This window comes from Hordeum vulgare, chromosome 6H (assembly GCF_904849725.1).
Source record: "Hordeum vulgare subsp. vulgare chromosome 6H, MorexV3_pseudomolecules_assembly, whole genome shotgun sequence".
Taxonomy (NCBI): Eukaryota; Viridiplantae; Streptophyta; class Magnoliopsida; order Poales; family Poaceae; genus Hordeum; species Hordeum vulgare.
Window position 1 is genome coordinate 548,306,454 of NC_058523.1, and position 23,864 is coordinate 548,330,317.

The following is a 23,864-nucleotide window of genomic DNA, read 5'->3' on the forward strand; positions in this document are numbered from 1 at the left end:
GATGGAAACGACACACAGGGGTATTTCCACAAGGGCATCAGACACAAGAGGGGTATAGTTGAGCACTGTTTTTATTTAGGGGTAAAGATGAGATCGGGACAAAGTTAGGTGGAAAATGGAAATGCCCCTTTTTATTTTGGTTGTCATTTCTACATATGAACTTCAATTTGGGCATTCTCGGGATCATTGGGTTTGTCATAGAAATCCCGATACACCCATGATATTGGATATTCATTATGGACTCTTTGGAAACTGTCAAATTATCCAAATCCAATGGGGCTGAACCTGGTCCATGTAAATCCTCTGGTTTGGCCCCAACTTGGTCCCTTTTGATGTACTAAGTCCATGGGAATAACAATACACCTATAAATACAACAAAACAAATGGAAACTAATAAAAATAAAACCAAAAGTTGTGCAATGAACTTGTTGAAGTGCGGAAAGATTGGAAATTATATATTGTGGGCATGAAAAATTGTTGAGATGTGATATGGGGGATTTTTCTAATAGAATGTACTCCAAAAAGTGATGCAAAATCTGCTCATCCGTGGGCTAGTCAAAATTTTGGCATTGCCTCCTATACTTTGTTGTCCAAGGATAAACTATGCAAACTTTGAGTGAATATATGAACTACAATTACTGATTCAGTGTGCATTACAACATAGAGTATATTTATGTAGGTGGATGACACCAACAAATCATCATTATTTCCTTTCACTAGCACAATTTATTACCTTATTAAGATTTCAAGTTTATTTTATACAGTGTCTCAGTGTGATGACGTGCTAAGAACTTCTTGTCTTCTCTATTTTTTGGGGATACCTTGGTTTAGTGGCGAAATGTTAATGAAAAACCATCATGTGGAGGTGCCCAACTATAACCCTTATCAATGGTGTCTATGTTATATATGCTATCGATACATTTGTTGCTTTTGCATGCCTGAAATTGCAGTATACAATGTATGTTGAAGATCCAACAGTGGTCAGCCATGAAACTTATTTTGGTTCTGGCATTTTAGGAGAACAAATTGATGTTGAAACTACAATGATAGACTCAAAGATGAAATGCGCTTATGAATGATAAATAGTGTCAATACATGTATATTTTCTATTCACTTATGTATAGTCGTATTGCAATTATTTACATTGTGTGGTCAATTAGCTGGATTTTATCTAACCCAGTGTTACATCAGTTCTGCAAGAACATTGTTTTGATATTTAAGATGTTTAGGATATTAGCATTTTAAGAAATACATGTGAAGGTCCTTGTTTAGTCCAAATAGAGTCTATATCTATAATGAAATAACTTCTTTATTTTGCTTACATTTTTGTAGTCGTGAGAGAAGAAGAAAGTGGCCGATGCATCCCATAGCACTTCATAGAATTTAACTGTGGTTTCTATTGCACACATTCTTTTAACAACACAAATTATCCTCATGGATATATTAGTTGTATCTACATTTTCTTTCTTGATGGACCGATGCCATTGTCTTTTATTATCCTTTGTGTTTGATAGAATGTTGTAATGAGATAGCACTTGCAAGGCAAGAAGAAAAAACATAAGGTGGAAGCGTGAAAGAATTGTATGATTTTTTGACACTAAAAAGTAACTCTATGTAAATACTTGTTATCATAAGAGCAACCTTTTCTTCTAAACAATAGTCTTTCCAATTGTGTAATGCCCAATATTTTCAGGCGGAGTTCCATTCTAATAGCCAAATCCACTGAAAAGAACTGAGTGATCCAGGTGTTCTATCGTTTAAAACTATCAGCAACCAAGATCATCATTAAGGTCTCCAGTTGGAGTTTCCTTTTTGGTTCGATCTTGGAGACATGTAGATTGGCTATTGGCTCAATTCTAGGGAAATTTCACTCAACAAGATATCACGATCATGGTTACCGGTGGAAAGATGAAACAAGAGGTCCATGAAGGTATAAGCGTGTAGCGCAATTAATATGGGGAATTGTTGCGAGATATATAGTAGATACCTCTTAACATGAAGATGCTTTCCATGCTTTATTTGAAAATTGATTATTTTCTATTTGATAGTATCCATGCTTCTCCCCAGGTCTTCATTGACATGTGTAACTATTAAGTTGAACACTAATAGTTGATCATCTTAATAGTATGGTTTGATCTGGTTCATGACATGCTTTGTAGGGCACTAGAACTATGCATTATTAGTTATTGGTGATGTGTATTGAACTAAATATGTCGATAATGTACTACATTGTTGAAAAATTACTATATTTTGTATAGTATTTTACTATAATTTGTGCACTTTGTACTAGGGGCGTAGGAAGCTATTCTACACTCATACTTAGTTTAGGGTTCCTTTAAACATACATTAACTTTTGTGTGCTTGATTTCTAATTTACATTGTTGTGTTAGTCATGACATGGCTTGCATGTAGATGATAAATTATTATTCTTGCATGCATCTCCTAGTTTGAAGCAACGTTTTTTTGGAGCCGGTGAAGCAACAATTGAATAAGAGATGTTTGTTATTTGGTAATGTATTTTATATTATCTTTACACACTGATATAACGTCGAGTATTGAATAAGAAACATTTCTATTTTGTATGTGTATAAAAGATTTTGCGCATGCGTCGATGCATTTGCATGTATGTGTAGACACTAATTGAGTAGATATATATTATATTTATTTGATTTGGTGAGATTTACCAATTCAATAGCCATTAAGTGAATATGCATACGTACATCAAAAAATATTTCATCGCCAAAATAAATATAATATTTTTTAGTATGTATGCATATTCACTTAGGGACTATTAATTTGGTGAATCTCACCAAATCAAATAAATATAGTATACATCTAGTCACTTAGTGTCTATTAGTTTTTTAAAATTCACAAAATTTTCTAGTTCAATGCTATCAAATGCACTATAAAATGGCTTGCCCATTCCGTTTGTTCTTCTTCAGAGCTCACATATAACACAACGATCAGCAACTCTTTCCTTCAGCACAAGAGCTAGATAAGATGAGGACTACCCATATGTTGCTTCTAGGCCTCAGTTTCCTTGTGTTCGCATCGGGTACTCATTTGTTCATGTAATACATCTTTTCCGAATCTTGTCCAACAAATAACGATTGTGTCGGAGATTTTGCAGATGCGGTAATGGAAGCGTCAACAGACGGTAGCATCAAACTCTTCACATGTGTGGCAAAAATTCTCCCATCGCCAACATGTGACAACCAAACTTGTGATGCGATGTGCAAGTACCGTACAGGGCAACAGAAGTCTGGTGTGTGTATTGCCGAGGGATGCAAGTGCACATTGTGCATATACAACCCTCCACGATAATCACGACATGTGTGCTAACTAGATTATATGGGATGGTTTCTTCCATGAACAACGTGATGAAACCACAAGTGGTGTGGTAAGGATTTCAATAATGATCCATATGAAAAGTGATGAATTTGTTCCTGCTGCTTGAATTGTTTAAAATCATGAAGTAAGATATATGATGTTTATGCGCACTTTCTGCAAGCATATTACGAATATCGGACGTTGAAATAGAACTGGATACTAGACATATGTACAAGATTATAAAAAGCTTTGGTTATGGAAACGTGCTTAGGCGTTCAGTTGCATTTCTTATAAGGAAGACTAGACATGGTATCAACTCAAGTGGAAAGGGATCTCCATGGTTGTGAGAGGTGCAATTATACAGACATTAAACACCATCCCGGCCCAACATCGTTTTGAGCTACAATCGGCATTTCCTTTTGCTGAAACCTACGGATTTTTTGTTGTGACCCGCGACAGCAAGGATTTTTATGGAATTAGCTTTTATTTTTGTTGGAACCAATGTACTTTTTGTTTTGCTTCAACGGTTCAACCCGACGATGGGAGCATGCTTATGTTGGAACCAGCCATTAGTTTTGCTAGAATAAATGCAAATTTTGTTGCAACTCATGACTACTGGAGATTCTACAAGAACACTTCACGGAAGACAAGCATTTTGTGTGTGTGCTCAACTAGCCATCAGTTTTGCTGAAATCAGTGCAAATTTTGTTGCAACCGAAGAGTACTAGAGATGGAACAAGCACAACATTGCAATGACGGCAACCATTGTTTTGTGCTGTAACCGCCATTAATTTTGCTGGAATCAGTAGCTCCTGTGCGACATATTTCCCCACTATTCACTGGAGAACGACGTCGTTTGATGAAATAGCTCAGAGGTGACCGTTGGAACGGCCCAAATAGCCACGGCCCGATAGGACTCTTTTAAGCCCTCAAACAGAAGGAAACTGTTAACAAATTTGGATTATGTGAGCTGGGTTGTTTGAACGCGGGACTGATGACGAGTTGATGGATATACTTCTCGCCCCTTGTTGGTTACCCCAAGTGGAAGGTGGAGATGTAGTCAGCATCCGATTTCTCTTACACTGGGATGGTAAGGTTTATCGAACCAGGACGACTCCGAGGATCAACAAGTAGGTGTCCGCTGCTCTGGCTCTAGCAGAAGACGTGGACCTGCACACACAACAAATAACTTTGCTCCCAACGAGTACATAGAGGTTGTCAATCTCTCTGGCCTTGTAGTTTGCAAAGGATCAAAACACAAGCGGGAATAGTGATAGTGATTGCAATGGAAAAGTAAATGAAAGCAGTAAATTAACGGAGGTGTAAGCAATGGTGGTAATATGGACCTGAGTCACATGATGTTCACTAGTGATGTCTCTCTCCCAAAAGACGATAAACAACTATGTATGGGTAAACAAATTATAGCTAGACAATTAACATAATTATGAATGCACCGCAATGCTAATCATGCTACAAGAAAGTTAGAGGCTCAAAAGTAATGGGCAGTACGTCAAGACAAGTAGATCGTTTATTCAACAGCATCTACTTACTAATCACCCACCTTGAGTTATCTATCCAGAACATTTCGCTGGTATTAAGTTGCGAGCCCCATCCAAAGTGTAAACTCAAAGCAACGGACAACTGCATTAACGAACTTTGCGTAAGGTAAATAATCCTTGCAACCGTGGTCACAAGCACCATTGTTTTCTCCCTGGTGGCAACATCACATCCCCTAGTCTCATGTTTTTGTCACTCAAGCTAGACATCAAGGGGCATGAACCGACAATCATGCATAACGCTCCCTCTTGGAGTTACAATTTACTACTCGGCCAAAGCAATAAAGAGCAACGGAAAACATGCATGAATCACTAAAGAACATAATATAAAAGGATAATCAAATATATAACTCATCACCATATGAACATAATGTCATAATCCATCGGATCCCAGCAAACCGAGCATAGCAATAGCAGGAAATTTACATAGATGCCTCGATCGTGTAGGGCAGCTCACAAGGGCTAATCATGGAAGCACAAGATTGGGGAGAAGACATCACATAGCTACTGGTCATGGACTCATGGTCCAAGGAGGACTACTCACGACACGTCCGGGAAGCATCCATGGCAGTGGAGAAGCTCCCGGAGGTCAATCCTCCCTCCGGCAGGGTGCCAGGAAGAGGTCTCCTGACGCTCCCAATCTCGGAAGCGATGCGGCGGTGGAACGATGGAGAAATTTGCGATTCTGGATCTGATGGAAGGGTTTCCTCTCGGAGAGGTAAATATAGGCCGAAGGAGGGCACCAGAGGAGGTGGGCGCCACCCAGGCGACCTGTGGGCGCGGCTAGGGGCCAGGCCGCGCAGGGAGGCCGCCTGGGCAAGCCCTGCTCCCCTCTGGCCCACCTTGATGCCTCTCGAAGCTTCTGTCACGCTGATTTTTATATATTTTTCTCGGGTTTTTTAGGGTTGTAGAAATTTGGGTAAAAGCCGCTGCAAAAAAGACATCAGCAGACACAAACTGGCACTGGGTGCACTGATTTAGTAGGTTAGTCCAAATATGTTCTTGTAATAGGATTCACGACTTGCATGTTGATACGTCCCAAACGTATCTATAATTTATGCTTGTTCCATGATCTTTTGGGTGACATTGTTATATTTTTTGCTACACTTTTATATCTTTTTACACATATTTGGACTAACCTACTAACTCAATGCACCCAGTGCCAGTTTCTGTTTGCTGATGTCTATTTTGCAGGGGCTCTTACCCAATTTTCCGAAGCCCGAAAAATCCCGGGAAAAATATATAAAAAAATCAGCGTAACGGAAGCTTCCAGATCACCGAAGATGGTCCAGAGGGGGCCAGGGGCCGTCCACGCGACCTCATGGCGCGGCCTACCACGTGGTCGCGCCCACAGGTCGCATGGGTGGGTCCCACCTTCTTTGGTGCCCTCCTTTCGCCTATATTTACCCCTTGACGAGGAAAACCCATGAGGGGATCCAGAATCGCGAATTTCTCCATCGTTCCGCTGCCGCAGTGCTTCCGAGATCGGGAGCGTCTGGTGACCTCTTCCCAGCACCCTGCCAGAGGGAGGATTGACCTCCGGGAGCTTCTCCACCGTCATGGACGCTTCCCGGACGTGTCGTGAGTAGTCCTCCTTGGACCATGAGTCCATGACCATTAGCTATGCGATGTGTTCTCTCCAATCTTGTGCTTCAATGGTTAGTCCTTGTGAGCTACCCTACATGATCAAGGCATCTATGTTATTCTCTTGCTATTGCTATGCTTGGTTTGTTGGGATCCGATGGATTATGAGATTATGTTCAGATTGTTATGAGTTATATATTTGATTATCCTTTTATATTTTGTTCCTTAGTGATTCATGCATGTTTTCCGTTGCTATTTATTGCTTTGGCCGAGTAGTAGATTGTAACTCCAAGAGGGAGCGTTATGCATGATTGTGTTTTCATGCCCCTCGATGTCTAGCTTGAGTGACAGAAACATGAGACTAGGGGATGTGCTGTTGCCACCAGGGAGAAAACAACAGTGCTTGTGACCACGGTTGCAAGGATTGTTTACCTTACGCATAGTTCGTTAATGCAGTTTTCCGTTGCGTTGAGTTTACACTTTGGATGGGGCTCGCAACTTAATACCGGTGAGATGTTCTGGATAGATATCTCAAGGTGGATGATTAGTAAGTAGATGCTAATAAATAAATGGTCTACTTGTCTTGGCGTACTGCCCATTACTATTGAGCCTCTAACTTTCAAGTAGCATAATTAGCATTGCGGTGCGTTTATAATTCTATCAATTGCCCAACTGTAATTTGTTCACCCAAGCATAGTTGTTTCTCGTCTCTTGGGAGAGAGTCATCACTAGTGAACATCATGTGACAACAGTCCATATCACCATCATTGTTTACACCTCCATCATTTACTGCTTTCATTTACTTTTCCATTGCAATCACTATTACTATTCCCACTTGTGTTTTGATCCTTTGCAAACTACAAGGCCGGAGAGATTGACAACCTCTGTGTACTCGCTGAGAGCAAAGTTATTTGTGTGTGTGCAGGTCCCCGTCTTCTGCTAGCACCTGGGTGGGAGACACCTACTTGTTGATCCTAGGAGTCCTCCTGGTTCGATAAACCTTACAGTCTTCGTGTAAGGGAAAACTTGCTGCTGGGTACATCTCAATCTTCCACCTGGGGTAACCAACGAGGAGCGAGAAGTATATACATCATCTCATCATCAAGGAAAGTTTTCTGACGCCGTTGCCCGGGACACCAGTCTTTAAGATAGGGGAGTTGCACGCTATCTTTTACTTTTGCTTTTTAGTCTTGTTAGTTTGCTTTCTAGTTTTTTGCTTTAGAGTCTTATACCAAAAACCACAAAAAAATAGTTACTTTGCTTTTTGTTGTCAAGCATGTTAGGATTTGGTTCTTTGAGGGAATCAGAGGTCCTAGATTTCCATCAAAGGGTTGGAGAAGATGTGAAGAAAGCTTGGGATAGAATTTATGAAGCACATAAAAGAATTACGCCTTGCATCCCTATCAAAATTGTGCTTAGGAGAGGTAGTACCGCCGTAGGGAGAGGTAGTACCTCTCTCATGAGGGGCTCGACACTTTTCGTGTCAGACTGGGCGGTTTCTGGAACGATAGTTCTGGGTGGTAGTACGGCGCATAGAGCAATAGTACCACTTATTACTACCGTGCCAGTTCCACCCAGATTTTCTCGGGTTGGACTCTTAGCGGATCTAGAGCGGACATAGGAGGCGGTACTACCCCTTATGGGCGGTAGTACCGCTCCTGTCGGCGGTAGTACCGCTCTGGTAATACTACCTCCCTCCGCCTCCCTCCTAATCTGCTACTCCCCAGCCACAACGTACGCCCCCCAGGAGCGGTACTACCTCTAATGGGCGGTAGTACCGACCCCTTGAGCGGTAGTACCGCTTGTGTGCGGACTAAGGGGGTAACGGTCGGATTTTCCCCTTCCTATAAAAGGGGCTCTTCTTCCCCATTGAACCCTATCTTTTGGCCTCCTGTTCTTCACCATTGTCGACCTTCTTCGAGCTTGCTAATTCTCAATCCCTCCAATGATTCTTGATAGTTCTCGAGGGAAAAGAGAGAGGAGATCTATATTCACATTTCGACCAATCACTTTCTCTTCTATGTGAAGGGAACCCCTTGGATCTAGATCTTGGAGTTCTTTGTGAGCTCCTTGTTCTTGCTCTCATATTCCTCCATAGCTTTTGTTCTTGTGAAGGGATTTTAGTGTGAGGAACTTGACCACTTCGTGTGTTCTTGCCATTGCATTAGTTGCATTAGTTTGAGTTCTCCACGGTGGTACGTGGAAGTGAACTTTGAGAATCTTATTACTCTTGGATGCTTGGTACCCTAGAGCTTGTTCCTCTCCGGTTCTTGGTACCCTAGAGCTTGTTCTTCTTGGGTGCTTTGGCATCCTAGGAGCTTGGTGGTGCCTCAGAGCTCAATCGTCGTGGTGTAAAATTTCGAGCAAGCGTCAGGGTCTCCGATTAGGTTATGGAGATTTCCCGAGCAATTGCGTTCACCTCGGAGCCACAATCCATTATGGTGAAGCTTTGTGGTGTCGTTGGGAGCCTCCAATTAAATTGTGGAGATTGCGCCAACCTTGTTTGTACGGGTTCGGTGACCGCCCTCAAGGGACCCTTAGTGGAATCACGGCATCTTGCATTGTAAGAGGGCGTGAGGAGGTTACAGTGACCCTAGTGGATTCTTGGGGAGCATTGTGCCCCCGCTCCAAACAAATATTAGCATCTGCAAGGGTGTGAACTTCGGGATACATCATCGTCTCTGCGTGCGTCGGTTATCTCTTACCCGAGCCCTTTAATTATGCACTTTACTTTGTGATAGCCATATTGTTTCTTGTTATATATCTTTCTACCACTTAGTTATTTATCTTGCTTAGCATAAGTTATTGGTGCACATAGGTGAGCCTAGTTGTTTTAGGTTTTGTGCTTGGCTAATTAAACGTTAGTTTTATTCTGCATTTTTTCAAGCCTAAACCGTAATTATTTTAAAGCACCTATTCACCCCCCCCCCTCTAGGCGACATCCACATCCTTTCAGTTGCCTTGATTTATATTCAAAGAATTTCTCCATAGGCACTTCTTGAAGTCCATTTGTTGGTTGCAAGAAGTTTATATGGTGACCAAGGTGGTATTCAAGGTTTTATCCAAATATAGGTCATGTGAGAGTTGAGCTTATTACAAGCATGTCTTGAAGAACAAGATTGTGTGAACACTCATGTTTACCTTCAATACATCATCTTTATGAAGAGAGAATATAAGATACAAGGATGATCAAGACTAAGTGAAAGAGTGCATCAAGTTTATCAACACACAAAGCATACAAGAGTACCGAGAGGGGTCTAGTGACTCATGGTATGGTAAGCATTGTCCATTACACTTTGTTTACTAACCCATGGTCTGCGTGAGAGTTCTATGTGGGGTTAGGTATGTTTCCACGGGCTTGCGTCAAGAGGAAGATCTCATACAACCCATGGAGGATGACATCAAGTGGTGATCGTCATCAAGATTGCGATGTGTAAGTTCAAGTGGAGCATCACGAAGAGATCATGCTTGAAGCTTGCCGTCCATTGTGGTGACAATGGACTTGTGAAGATGTGCCGGAAAGTGGCTCACCCATAGTGGAGTATTGGGGGGGGGGGGCAATCTGCTAGTCTTCTTTGAGCCGGCACAATCAAGAAAAGTGGTCCATCTTGAGGAGGACAAGATCGTCATCATCTAGCTCAAGTGGACTATGCGCAAGGCAAAGGTTTGTCCTTGATAGGCTTTCTATTTTACCGGTCTCAGGGTGTAAGTTGGGAGACTGGGTTATAGGATCAATTGTCGTACTATCAAGGGGGGCTCTCAAGCGAGTAGCTTCATCGCATCGTTTGTTGAGAGCTCAAACCATTGCATTGTTGGCATCATCATTTTTCTTGGCTCTTGGTTGGTTTTTCTCTATGTGGTTTCTCGAGCTTATGGTCATCTTCATGACAAGTTCGACTTCATCAAAAACGGACTACATATGCATCTTCTATGATGTTTTCGATGTTGGAGTTTTTACCGATTCTTCGTTCATAGATGTTTCACATCTCTGTATCATTGGACTTTTTATACTGCCTCTTCTTATTGTAAGAGTGATAGGAGGTGAGGCGGTACTATCAACCTCCTCTTTAAAAGTAAAGATTACTGAGCTAGCAAGCAAGGATCCTTCTAAAAAAGGGGTAACTCAACCACTATCTCCGGAAATTTACACCAAACGCTTCTGTTTCTTACCGTATTTTCTTGGTGTGCACATGTTGATCCATGGCATACCTCTACATTATGTACTATGCACGTGCATGATTATTTAGTGGCTCGAATTGGTTGTTGAATTATTATTTTTTTGCATGGTGAATTCCTGCTTGTCGATGAAACTATTTTAATGAATAAGAATATCTATAATTTTATTTGGTTAATGGCTATTAATATGGCTCGCTAATTTAATAAATCTCATCAAATCTTGTACTTTAATGTGACAAATCCAATATATCTGCACGTGCACGATTAGTGCCTCGAATTACTCATCGATGGAACGATCTTAGTGAATAGAATATTTACAATTTCATTTGGTTAATGGATATTAATATAGCTCACTAATTTGGTAAATCTCACCAAATCTTGTACTTTAATGTGGCAAATCCAATATAAAAAGGCTTGCCCATTATGTTGATTCTCCTTCGTAGCTCACAGATCAGGCAACGATCGGCAAGTCTTTCCTTCAAATCAACAACTAGCTAAGATGACGAGTACCAAAATGTTGCTCGTGGTCGCCTTCCTCATGCTATCATCAGGTACTCATTTATTCACGTAATATGTTTCTTCGAAACCTCGTTCAACAAATAGTGGTCATGTTGTGGTCGTCTCTGAGTCATATTGAGATTTTGCAGATGTGGTAATGGAGGTGTCGGCGGGCATTAGCAGTCATCCCATCTCCTGTATGTCAAGCATTACTCACCCATCACCAAAGCCATGTGATAACCAAATTTGTCGTGAGACATGCGTCAAACGTATAGGGTACGGCACAGAAGGCGAGTGTGTTGCAAAGGGGTGCCAGTGTACGTTCTGCACAAAATGGCCTCCCCGACAATCAACAAATGAGCATTGATTTAGACAGGATGCATAGGATGTCATTTTGAATTGAATAATGCAGCAAAATCATTAATAATGTAGAGCACCGTTGTTCACTGATAAGTCATATGAAGAATGATGAATTTGGACTTGCTTCTTGGATTATTTGAATTATTTGAGTTTATAAGGGAAGAAATAGAACCAGATACTCTCCGTGCTTCTAGAATTTGGTTTATGAAATATTGGTTTTTTATGATAATAGTTTTTTTCTTTATAATTTGGACTTGTTTTTTTTTAAGAAATAGAACCAGATACTCTCCGTGCTTCTAGTATTCATATACAGAGTTATATGATGATTTTTTTTTGGACGGAAGCCTAGACATGATACTAGCTCGGCTGGAGGGAGCTCTTTTGCTAAAAAGTTGTCATTATAGACATTTGTAGACGAGGTGGTAGCAAAAAAATCATTTCTTCCAACAAAATAATTCGCTGGTTCCAGCAAATAACTCAAAAGACAGAGTTATAACAAAATACAAAAATCAAATACATCGGTAGCAAAAACAAAAAGACGGTGGTAGTAAATTTGGAGTTGTTTCGGGGAGGGGCTGATAGGCGCCGGTCGACAGACCCAAATTTGAGGCGTCGTCGCACTAGCGTCGGATACAAGCACATATAACCATCAGATCGAGAGAGAGAGAGAAAAAGGAAAAAATTCCTTTCTTTACTCGCGCACGACTCCATGATGCAGCTTGCTGGTTACAACAACGATGTTACTAGTCCGCACCGATGCAGCAATTTGTGTTTCTTGTTCCAGCAAAAGTTGGCCGTCAGTTGCAGCTTTTTTGCTAAAAAGTCTTCATTGTGGACATTTGCGGACGGAGTGGTACCAAAAAAATGTTCCTTCAAACAAAATAATTCGCTGGTTCCAACAAAAAACTCAAAAGACAGAGTTATAACAAAATCAAATATATCGGTAGCTAAAACAAAAGGACGGTGGTAGCAAATTTGGAGTTGTTTTCGGAAAAACAGATGGATCCAACAAATAATCAAAGACGAGGACGGTAACAAAAATTTAAGACGGTGGTAGCACAAATCAAAGACAATGGTAGCAAAAACAAAAACGAAATGGTTTCGAGCAAAAGGATGGATCCAACAAAAAGTCAAAGACGGGTGGTGCAAAATCAAAAGGAATAGTGGTACTAGAAAACAAAAGCGATGGTAGCAAAAAGATTGACCAATTGCAACAAACAATCCCTCCCAAAAAATGGCAGTCGTCCGGCACAACACTGTTGATCACCGTCTTGATGGTTGCAGCACCGCCGTCAATGTATCCAACGCTTGCCTCCGCTGGTTACAGCTCCGACAGTTGTGGTTTGCAACTCCCTCGCCAGCATGACACAGGCTCGTATCTTCGGCCGCGTACGGTAGCAACTTTGCGGACGAGCAATTGCAGCAGCAGTAGCGAGGAGCAGCGATTTCGGGCGCAACATTGAGCTTAGAGCAACTCTAGCAGACCCCGTATTCGTGCGGTCCGTAAAACGTGTTTGCAGTTTGCGTAAAAACGTCTATGCAGACCGGCGCGCACGGACGTGGATGCAGACCCCGCATAACGGACCCGTAAAAGAGCATATTCGCGGAATATGCTTTGGTGGGGAAAAGCGCGGGCTGAAATGTCCCCCCACCAACCGTTTTCGCTCATATGCGGGGCACCACAACGGCGAGGTGGAAACCCGTGAATACGCGGGTTGGGGCCGAGATTTTGCCGTGCCTCACAAAAATATTTGCGGGTCGGGACGGGATGCGGGGTCTGATCGAACAGGTTTTTCCGCTCCAACCCGCATTTTGGCACTTATTTTTCGGATCAGGACGGGATGCAGATGTGCTAGAGTTGCTCTTACGGGGAAGAATGTTTGGCGGAGAGGAAGGAAGCGAAATGGATAGTGAATGAATAAGAACGAGCCTGCATCGGTAGCCAGTTTTGCATTAGACGCCCAATAGACCCGCGAACGACCAGTGGGAATTGTACTGAGCCGGCTACTATAGCAACCGTTTCTTTCTATTTTTTGCTGGTACACTGCAGCGAACCAACACAGTGTAGAGACCCGTGCATGGCCGGTGCACTATAGCGGTCAATTTTTAAATTTTCTTTTGTGAATAGGGATTTTTATTATTTCAGATATTTTTCCAAAAATATTAATTTATTTTGCAGACACAAACATTTTTTTGTTTTGAAAATTGTGAACAATTTTTTAATTCCAAACCTTTTTGAAATCTGTAACATTTATTAAACCTTTCAAACATTTTTTGAAAACACGAACATTATTTTCAAGTTATGACCCAAACTTGAAAATGGAATTAATTTTTTCTGAAATTTTTATGTTTATTACAAAATGTGAACATTTTTTGAATTTCTTAAAAAAATGAAAACATGAAAAAAGTTGAAATTCCCTAAACTTTTACGTAAATGCAAACTTTTTTGAATATGTGAATAACTTCTAAAAACAGGAAGATTTTTTTGAAGTTTGAGAGTTTTTGAAAATAATACAAAAAAGGAAAAGTTAGAAAGCAAAGGTAAGACACACTGGCTAAGCGTATGTACATGACATGAGACACTATATTGGGACGTTCAAAGGCATCTGTAAATATGAGACACTGTGTTGGGACGTTCAAAGACGTCCTTAGATATGACACGCTATATTGGGACGTTCAAAATCATCTCTAGATATTATAGTCATTCTATTAGATGCGCTCCTATGACGTCTCTACTAACAGGGTCATTTCATTCATCATGGGCTCTAATCCCGTTTCTATACACGCTATGTACAAATGTTATATTCGTCTCTAAACTCACAAGCCACTTTGTGACGACATATTATTTTACTTTAAGACAATATTTGACCTATTTTAATTTTGTACTTCATCATTTCAAATACAGTTACTTTATCACATACATTCTTGTGTAGAATGATCAACAAATATTTTCATGCAAAGGCATTCAACCATATCACCAATCGCATTCATAAGAACCAAATATCATTGTATAAAGGGATCCATCTGTATCACCCATTGTGTTAACAAGCAACCCATTCACACTACTTCAGTTAGGAACAAACACCTTAGGTTCACAACGGAGCCAAATCAGATATTCATATGAAAGATGCAAATAATCAAGAAGAGATCGTACAAACTAGAACTAAGTTTTCATATGAAGCTAGAATCTTTATATAATACATAATATTTGTACATTTAAAGATTAATTCTTCTATAGTTGCTCCTGACTCCTGCAATGCACTCCTTTTCTAAATCTTGAGCTACCTTGAAAAACAAAGATAACGGAGAAAAAATTGGAACATAAGCTTTAAGACTAGTGTGAGAAGAAATATACGTTGGTGATGTACCATACCAGTGTTTGGTGACTTGTTTGGAAGATGTGTATGAGTGGTTGGTTTTGGTTTTTTAACTAAAAATTACAAATTTCCTCATAAATAAAAAACCTTAAGTATGTACATTGGAGCATAACTGATGATTCTATGAAAGTGTACTTACATGTGATAGAGACCATGCAATAATATGACCAATAGCATCCCTTAGTATTTCGAATTTTTCAGATGGTCTAACCAATGTCTCATCTCCATGTCTTGAAACATCGCAAATAGAAACTGATGCATTGCTCTCCAAGCATGTTTCCTCCGACCATGTATGTTTTATCTCTACTCGCTAAAGTTCCTTCGGCCACATATTTATTTTTGCTTCTTGGGTTTAATGAAAACAAAAAGACTTCCATTTTATCCTATTTTTTCAAGAAATGAAACATTCATTATCACACATGGAATATGTTACTTTAAACAGAAAGGGACAACTGCACATGGAATTAGAAACTCTATTCATCACCCAGGGTGCAGAATAGTTTATTCTTCACCCGAGATAATCTTACGATCAATTTACAAATAAATTACATTTGAAATACAAATAATTACATTTGCATTGAATCATTATGTAAAATTTGACAAAAGAAAAACAAAAATATAGGTCACAAGATCAGAAAAAATGAATTTATTGTATTTTTTACACTATTTTTGTATGTTCGTAATTTTACGTGGCATAAAATATTTTTACGTTGATTATATTTTCTTACGGTCTCTTTTTACGTATAAAATAAGAAAAAATTATGAAGTGTAAAATTACGATGCATTAATGTTAAAATAGAGGGGGGTGAAGAATAACTATTCCTCACCCAGTCAGTGTAAAATTACGATGCATTAATGCTATATATATTTGGTGAATCCTACCTATTTTGTGTGTCCGTGTAGCCAGTCAGCTTCAACCCTACGATCTTAATCCTGAGCATCACTGGCAGCCAAGCAACTAATTACGTTTACCCGCCCGCTTTCTAACTTACCTCGTACTTTATTCACAGATGAGCCCCTAAAGCCTTTGACACATGAATACGCATACAGCTTCTGTACGCCGTGCGCCGCTGTCGTCGCCGCCGCCATCGCCGTCGTGTGCCTCTGATTTCCGTCTGCTCGATCCGGACGTCCACCGGCACCCACCAGGTAGTGTCCCAGTCTTGTGCCTGCTCGTCTGATCCCACGTTAACACGAACGTGGAAACCATCAGCAAACGTCCCATGCACGTACTTCCCGATCCAGACCTGTTTCCTGTATAGCTGATAATACTTTGTTGCGGTAGCGAGTACCGACGAGCAACTTTCAAATAGAACGATGCCACCTACAATCAGCGATACGAAGGGCATCAAAAGTTTGAGGTAAACTACACACAGATTCAGTCCTTGTGTATACACGTGTGAGTGTAGGTTGCAAGGCTAATCATGTGGCATGTATGCAGCAGTATGGATGGAGTGACTCGCGTTCAAATCAATGTGAACCATGCAGGATTTAGTACACCCCAAAAGAACACGGACATACCTCTGTTTGTAAGTTCAGTTTGCACTAACAATTGAAATTATGCATGAAATGCTTATTCCGCTTTATTCTTGATGTTGCAGCCTTCGTCTTTTACACCTGAATGTGATGAGCACTTCAAGCCTAAAGTGGGTATGACATTTGAAGGACTCGAGGCAGTGGAGAAATTCTACAAGGCATATGCACATGAATCGGGTTTTGGTGTTCGTATCGGACAGCAGAAAAAGATTGAGAATAAGGTAGTCCGGACTAAGCGTTTCATGTGTAATAGGGAAGGATTCAAGTCAAAAGATAGTAAGGAGACAGGTGACCCCTTGAAGAAAAGGCGTAAGCAGACAAATACGCAATGCTGTTGTGATGCTCATATCTTTGTTCGACTTTGTGGGGACAATACCTACAAGATAGACTCATGGGTTGAGCACCATGTTCATGGTCTTGTCTCACCTGATAAGCGTCATTTGATCAGATCGAATCGTAGAGTTAGTGAGAGGGCAAAGAATACTTTATACACATGTCATAAGGCAAGCATTGGAACCCCCCAGGCATACAGGCTCTTGCAAGTTAGCGAGGGTGGCATTCCAAATGTTGGTTGCTCAAAGAGGGACTTGCAGAATTACTACCAGGCACTCAGGTATAAAATCAGAGATGCAGATGCTCAAATGTTTGTGGCCCAATTAGCTAGAAAGTAGGAAGTGAATTCAGCATTTTTCTATGATTTTGAGGTGAATGATGAGGGGAAGCTAGTGCGCGTGTTCTGGGCGGATGCCACAAGCAAGAAGAACTATAGTCACTTTGGTGATGTCATATCCTTTGATTCTACATACACCACTAATCAGTACAACATGATATTTGCCCCATTTACCGGGGTTAATCATCACTTACAAAGTGTATTTTTCGTTGCTGCATTCTTATCAAATGAGAAGGATGAGTCATACATTTGGTTATTTGAGACCTTCTTGAGAGCAATGGGAGGGGTAGCACCTAGACTCATCATAACCGATGAAGCCACTAGCATCAAGAATGGTATTGACAAAGTTTTTCCAACCACCATCCATAGGTTGTGCATGTGGCATATAATGGAAAAGGTGCCTGAAAAAGTTGGACCTGTAGTTAGAGAAGATTCTGAATTTTGGACGAGATTGAACTCATGTATTTGGGGTTCGGAAACTTCAACTGAGTTTGAGTTACAATGGAATTCCATCATTATAGATTTTGGGTTGGAGGAAAATGAGTGGTTGACTAAGAGGTTTAGCATTCGAGATACATGGATACCAGCCTACTTTATGGATATTTCTCTAGCCGGCATTCTTCGAACCACTTCAAGATCAGAAAGTGCAAATTCTTTTTTTAATCGCTTCATTCATCGAAGACTCGCTTTTGTTGAGTTTTGGCTTAGGTTTGATACAGCTTTAGAATGCCAACGTGAGGAAGAATTAATGGCAGACAATAGAAGCATACATACCACCCCACAACTATTTACGCCATGGACGATGGAGAAACAAGGTAGTGAGGTATTCACATATGAGGTGTTTGAGAAATTTCAGCTACATGTTCTTGCTGCTAGAGACCATTGTTGTGTTCAGAGTATTACACAAGGTGTGGGGGTAAAACACGTGACCCTTAGAGGTCGATCTGGTAAGGTTAGGGAGGTCTGCTATGATACTGCAAGCATGACAACAAATTGTTCGTGCAAGTTATTTGAGTCACTCGGTATTCCATGTCGTCATATTATCCAAGTATTGAGGATTGAAAACCAAAATGAGCTTCCTAGCTGCTTCATTATGAAAAGATGGCAGAAAAGGTGCAAAAGGTAAAAATAATAATGCACTCCAGCCAAATTTTTTGGTTATTCCAAAATCATATGACTAACAACATTATTTTGTTTTGTAGGGAGAATGTTTATGATGAACAGGGGAACCTATTAGAAGAAAAGCCCATGGATTCACTAGATGCAACCACGAGAAAGAAGATCATGTATATGCGAGATAAGATGGAAGAGCTTATTCAAAAAGCAAAGCATTCAGATGAAGGCATGGACTTCTTAACATCAAGTGTGATGAACATTGAGGCACCTTTGGACCAAATGGCCCCTACAGCCACCCAAAGCAGTAGGCAGGAGGAATATGCGGCTTTTATTGGTTGCAATATTCCCACTGAAGTTCATATACATCCGCCGACTGATGTTCGTACTGTGGGGAGATGCAAAAGAATAAAGCGAGGAAAGGAGATCAAGGACGGGGTTCAAAAAAATAAGGTCAAAGAAGGGAATGTAAAAGTCGCACGCTTGTGCAAGACATGCAACCAAATGGTATTCCATGATAGTCGTAATTGTCCAAGCAAAAAAGGAAAAGGGAGTGTGATTGTGCAAGATATGCAGCCAAATGGTGCTTCCTGATACAGTCCAAGCAAAGAATGATTTTATCTATGTTATCATGTACACTTTGATGTACAGAATTCATGTAATGATGAGAATTTGTGTTATGTGAAATTAAATTTGACTTGATTTCTCACAAGTTTGATGCTTGTCAAATTGCTACAGAATATCGAACATATTTATCAATTGCAGACATTTTTACCAGCTATGCAAGCATGATTAATAATCTGGTTTATATTTAAACTTGTACTGCTCTGTAGTGGCAATCCATGCAAGTTTATTTACTTTTTATTTTCTGGTCGGACTTCCATCATCTAGTAGCACAAAATGAAGTTTGTAGGTGTTCTCAAAACTGGACATAGCCATCCCAGAGCACTTATGTACTTCAAAAGCTTTACTGAAAAATAAAAGCTTTGAGCAAAGGACTGAGATATTAGTTAAGGCAATCCCAGAACATTAGTAAATGCCATCCCAGAACATTTCTGGTGATTCTCTGAATAACTCACAGATTTTGGGATGTAATCACTGAACTTTATGAATGTTCAGGAAAAATGGACAGTGACTTGCTGCTTATAGCTTACATATCAAAACTTAAGAAAGCCATCCCATCCCACTTCTACAACTCCAAATTTTTACCGAAGAGTATATGCTTTGACCACATGACTGAGAAAATCACCGATTTTATTCAAGAGTAAAAGGCGCTCGCGGTCATAGAACTTGTGTTGCGGGTGCACTTAAGTCCCACTACTTGCAAACCGAAAAAACACGTCACAGAACTTGCGTTTCGGGCTTATCTAGGTTACAACCGCTAGTTGGACCGGTCCGCTGCCCGGTTTTCTTCGTTCGCGGTCACGCGAGGCTCACGTGTGAGGTTATTTTTGCACAGAAGACCCTGGTCGTTTTGCTAATCACTTGGAGACGTCCCTGCCTTAGGACAGATGAGGGAGGCGACAGGCGGCCGCGGTGCTGGTGCGTCGAGCTCGTCGGCGGCAAGTAATGAGCTGATGGAGGTGATGGAGAGGCTGGCGAAGTTGAGGACAGAAGATGTTTGCCAGCCGATCTACGGTTAGTTCTCTGTCTCTTTCCCCTCCCCTCCCATAGGTTTAGTTTTCCTCCCCCTCAGCGGCCGATCTAGGGTTAATCTTCCATGATTTTCGCAATGTAGGTTCGGATTCAGTAAAGTTCAGTATTGAGATGCATCATGGTGGCTTTTCATGGGAAAAGGAATTAATTTGGCTTATTTGGATGGAAAAGTAGCATTGTTTGATAACCTTGATAGGAACACTTTCTGCAATGATATGATTGACTATATGTTGGGTCAGCTGAGATATCCACCTGGTGAGTTGGACATTGTTTTCTGGTGCCCACCTGGTAAGACAATTTCAGAAATGGTGGCAATTGATTTTGAAGTGGACTGTTTGAAGATGGCTAAAGCTACTGTTAATTCAAAGGTGCTTGTTTTGTTTGTGAAGCATGTGAAAACAACTGAGATTAAAAAATTGGAGGAGGAGGAAGATGACATTGCTTATAGGGTTGGGCCTGAATTGCCTGAAGTAATACTTAGCCCTATGAGGCAAGAGAAAAGGAGGCATATGAAAAAAGAGAGCAACACAGCTACTACAAAGAGTGCTGAAGATGCAGATAGTTCAGACAAGTCATCAGATGCAGAAGAGGAATGGGAATGTGATTCAGAGCATGATCCAACATGGTATGATAGTGATTATGCAATGGATGATGATGATGATTTGTATGATAAAAATGTAGATGATGCCGTGAAGGATGCATTGCTTGAGAAGGGGAAGAAAGTAGGAGCTGAGTACAGACATGTTCCAGGCACAGATGATGTTACTGAAGAGGAACTGCAGCTCCCAGAAGAGGATGATTGTGAGAAGATGCAGAAGAGTGACTCTGATGATGAGGAGTACATGAAGAAGAAAAAGAAAGAGAAACCCATATACAGGTTCAAAACATTCAACCCACTAGTTGAGATGGAAAATCCTCAATTCAAACTAGGTATGGTTTTTGATTCAGTGGAGTTGTTGAGAACTGCAGTAGCACATTATGCAGTTAAGAACAGAGTGCAGATCAAGAAAAAAATAACAAAAAGAGGTTTGAGGCAGTATGTACAGAGGGTTGCCCTTGGAAACTTGTAGCTGTGGCAGATAACAGGACCCAATCCTTTCTTGTGAAAACATTTGTTGGAGAGCATAATTGTGAGAAAGTATGGGATGTGAAAGAACTTACAGCCCCTTTTCTGGCCAAAAAATATGTGGAGATGTTCAGGGACAATGACAAGATGTCTTTGTCTACATTTGCAAGGAAAGTGAGGAAGAAATACAACATGGAAGTAAGCAGGCATAAACTAGGGAGAGCTAGGAAAGGAGCATTGGCTGTGGTGCATGGGGATGAGGTGAAGCAATATACACTTCTTTGGAAGTATGCACAGGAATTGAGAACAACCAACCCAGGATATTCTTTCTATCTAAACCTAGAAAATGGATTGTTTAGCACATGTTACTTCAGTCTTGCAGCATGCAAGATAGGGTGGTTAAAGGGCTGCAGGCCCATTATATGTCTTGATGGTACTTTCATAAAGACAAAATATGGTGGGCAACTACTTACTGCACTTGGAATAGATGGGAATGATTCTATATATCCAATTGCAATGGCAGTGGTGGAGACAGAGTGCTATGCATCATGGTCTTGGTTCTTGTCTACATTAAAGCAAGATCTGAATATTATGAACACTAGCACATTCACTATTATGAGTGATAAACAGAAGAGCCTCATCAAAGCTGTCCAGGAGCATTTTCATGACTCTGAGCATAGGTTCTGTGTCAGACACTTGTATGAAAATGTCCATGCAGTCCACAAGGGAGAAACTATCGGGCAACAACTCTGGATTTGTGCAAAGTCAACCACACCTACTGTATTTGAGCAGAATATGGACAAGTTGAGGCAAGACAATGCAGCAGCATATGCATGGTTGGAGGAAAAACCACCAAACCAATGGTCTAGAGCATTTTTTAGTGAATTTCCAAAATGTGACATTCTTTTGAACAATACTTGTGAAGTATTCAACATGTATATACTAGAAGCCACAGAGCTACCTATCCTGTCTATGTATGACAGAATAAGATCTCAGTTAATGCATAGGCACATGTCAAAACAAAAAGAAGCTCTTCAAAAATGGATAGGACATATTACTCCCAAAGTTAGGGACAAACTAAGGAAGAATGTTGAGTTGTCAACCAACTGCCACCCAGAAGAATCAGGCATGGGTGTGTTTGGAGTTTTGTCCAATGAGAAAACCTACATTGTTGAGCTGAACATGCATACATGTACTTGCAGAAGGTGGCAGCTTACTGGAATCCCATGTAGCCATGCATGTGCTTGCTGCGGACATGAAAGAATTAGGCCAGAGACCATGGTTTCTTCCTGTTATTCACTGCATACATATCTGTGTGCTTATGGAGTTCAGATATATCCAACCAGAGACAAAGATGAGTGGTCCCCAGTAAATGCAACACATGTACTGCCACCACACTATGAGAAAAAAGCTGGTAGGAGGAGGAAGAATAGAAGGAAGCAACGAGAGGAGAATGAAGATGGCACTAAACTAAGCAGGCATGGAGCAATTATGCACTGTGGGTATTGTAAACTAGCTGGGCATAACAGAAGTGGATGCTCACTACTGAAATGTGCTATATTAAGAGAAACTGAAGGTGTTGTACATGAGCAAGAAAATGAAGAAGAGGTGCATGAGCAAGAAAATGAAGAAGAGGTGGAAGAGGAGCATGCTGGCACTGAGCAACCTACACCAGTAACTAAAAGGGGCAGGAAAAGAAAGCCTACTGATAAGATGTTGCAACAGATAGAAGAAATGATGGAGAAGGCAAAGAAAAGGAAGTCCAAAAAGATTGTTGATGAGTCTGGAGAAGTGGACTTCCCAGTGATCCTAACAGTAAGTATCAGCACATCAATTTTGGAAATGTTGCAAATAATTATAATGGATGCTCACAACATTGTTTGTTTGTTTACTAGCACATCAAACAAAAAACTATGAGGCCACAAATGGACCCAACACAGATCAAAGAAAGCATGGTGCACATATTGTCACATGAGGTAAAAGAATTAGAACTAAATTTAAAATTATCTTTGAAAACAGGTCACTAATTGTTCCTATGAACTCCTCTCATAGGGACCTGCAAAAGGAGTTCCTATTAACAGGGCTCACAGAATACCAGAAGAAACTGCATTTGTAGTAGAGAGCAGAACCAACTTATCTGTGCCAACTGGTGGTGCACATCCAGCAACAACTTCAACAACTACAGAAGTGAGAGGAGCACATGCAGCAACAACTTCAACAACCACAGGAGTAAGAGTAGCATCAACATCTGGCAGTGGCAGAGGAAGAGGTAGAGGAGGAGGTGGAGGAACAAGAGGAAGCAGATCAAGGAGAAGTGCAGCTACTACAAGGTTGTTGCAAAGAGCAAAGAAACCAACCAAGACAAGGGGTTTGCAGTGGCTACTATTTGGTGAAGGAACAAGCTCACAAACTGTGGAAGATGAAGTCCAGACCACACAAGGAGGTCCAGGAATTGAAGAGTGAAATTGAAATGTCCAACTGTTGTTTTTATCTTTATTGTGTACTAAGTTATTATGACTTTTGGTACTGGAACTATTATGACTAAGTTCAGTACTGGAACTGTTATGACTTATGGTGAAGGAAGGAAGATAGTTCAGTACTGAAACTATGTTGCAGCAGATCATTTGTTTGTTGTTACTGAAACAAGTCCAACTGACATCTCCAGTACATCATGAACAAATAGAATTCCAGTGCAAATAGACATTTCTTAGCATAATTTAACAAGGTCTGCCAGTACATCATAATAAGATAGCTATTACAGTGCCATTACAATCACAACATCAAATAAGATAACTATTACAGTGCTCTTAAGCTTTGCCATTTGTTCCAGGGCTAGTGCCATCTATCTTGCCTCGCCAGGTTGCAAATGTGTGCTTGCGTGTTAGATCAACACCTTCGTCAGGGAGGAATTCATCAGCCAAACCTTCTGTTAGCAATGGCCC

At 40.7% G+C, this 23,864-nt stretch overlaps 2 long non-coding RNA genes across 2 annotated transcripts; both read left to right on the forward strand.

Moving 5' to 3' along the window:
• Nucleotides 1-2,933: 2,933 nt before the first annotated feature.
• Nucleotides 2,934-3,447, forward strand: LOC123404266. Its single transcript, XR_006611709.1, has 2 exons — nt 2,934-3,055; nt 3,131-3,447. It is a non-coding gene; the product is annotated as an uncharacterized LOC123404266 (long non-coding RNA).
• A 7,644-nt stretch (nt 3,448-11,091) lies between these two features.
• Nucleotides 11,092-11,631, forward strand: LOC123403766. The gene is made up of 2 exons (XR_006611549.1): nt 11,092-11,197; nt 11,294-11,631. It is a non-coding gene; the product is annotated as an uncharacterized LOC123403766 (long non-coding RNA).
• Nucleotides 11,632-23,864: the final 12,233 nt, after the last annotated feature.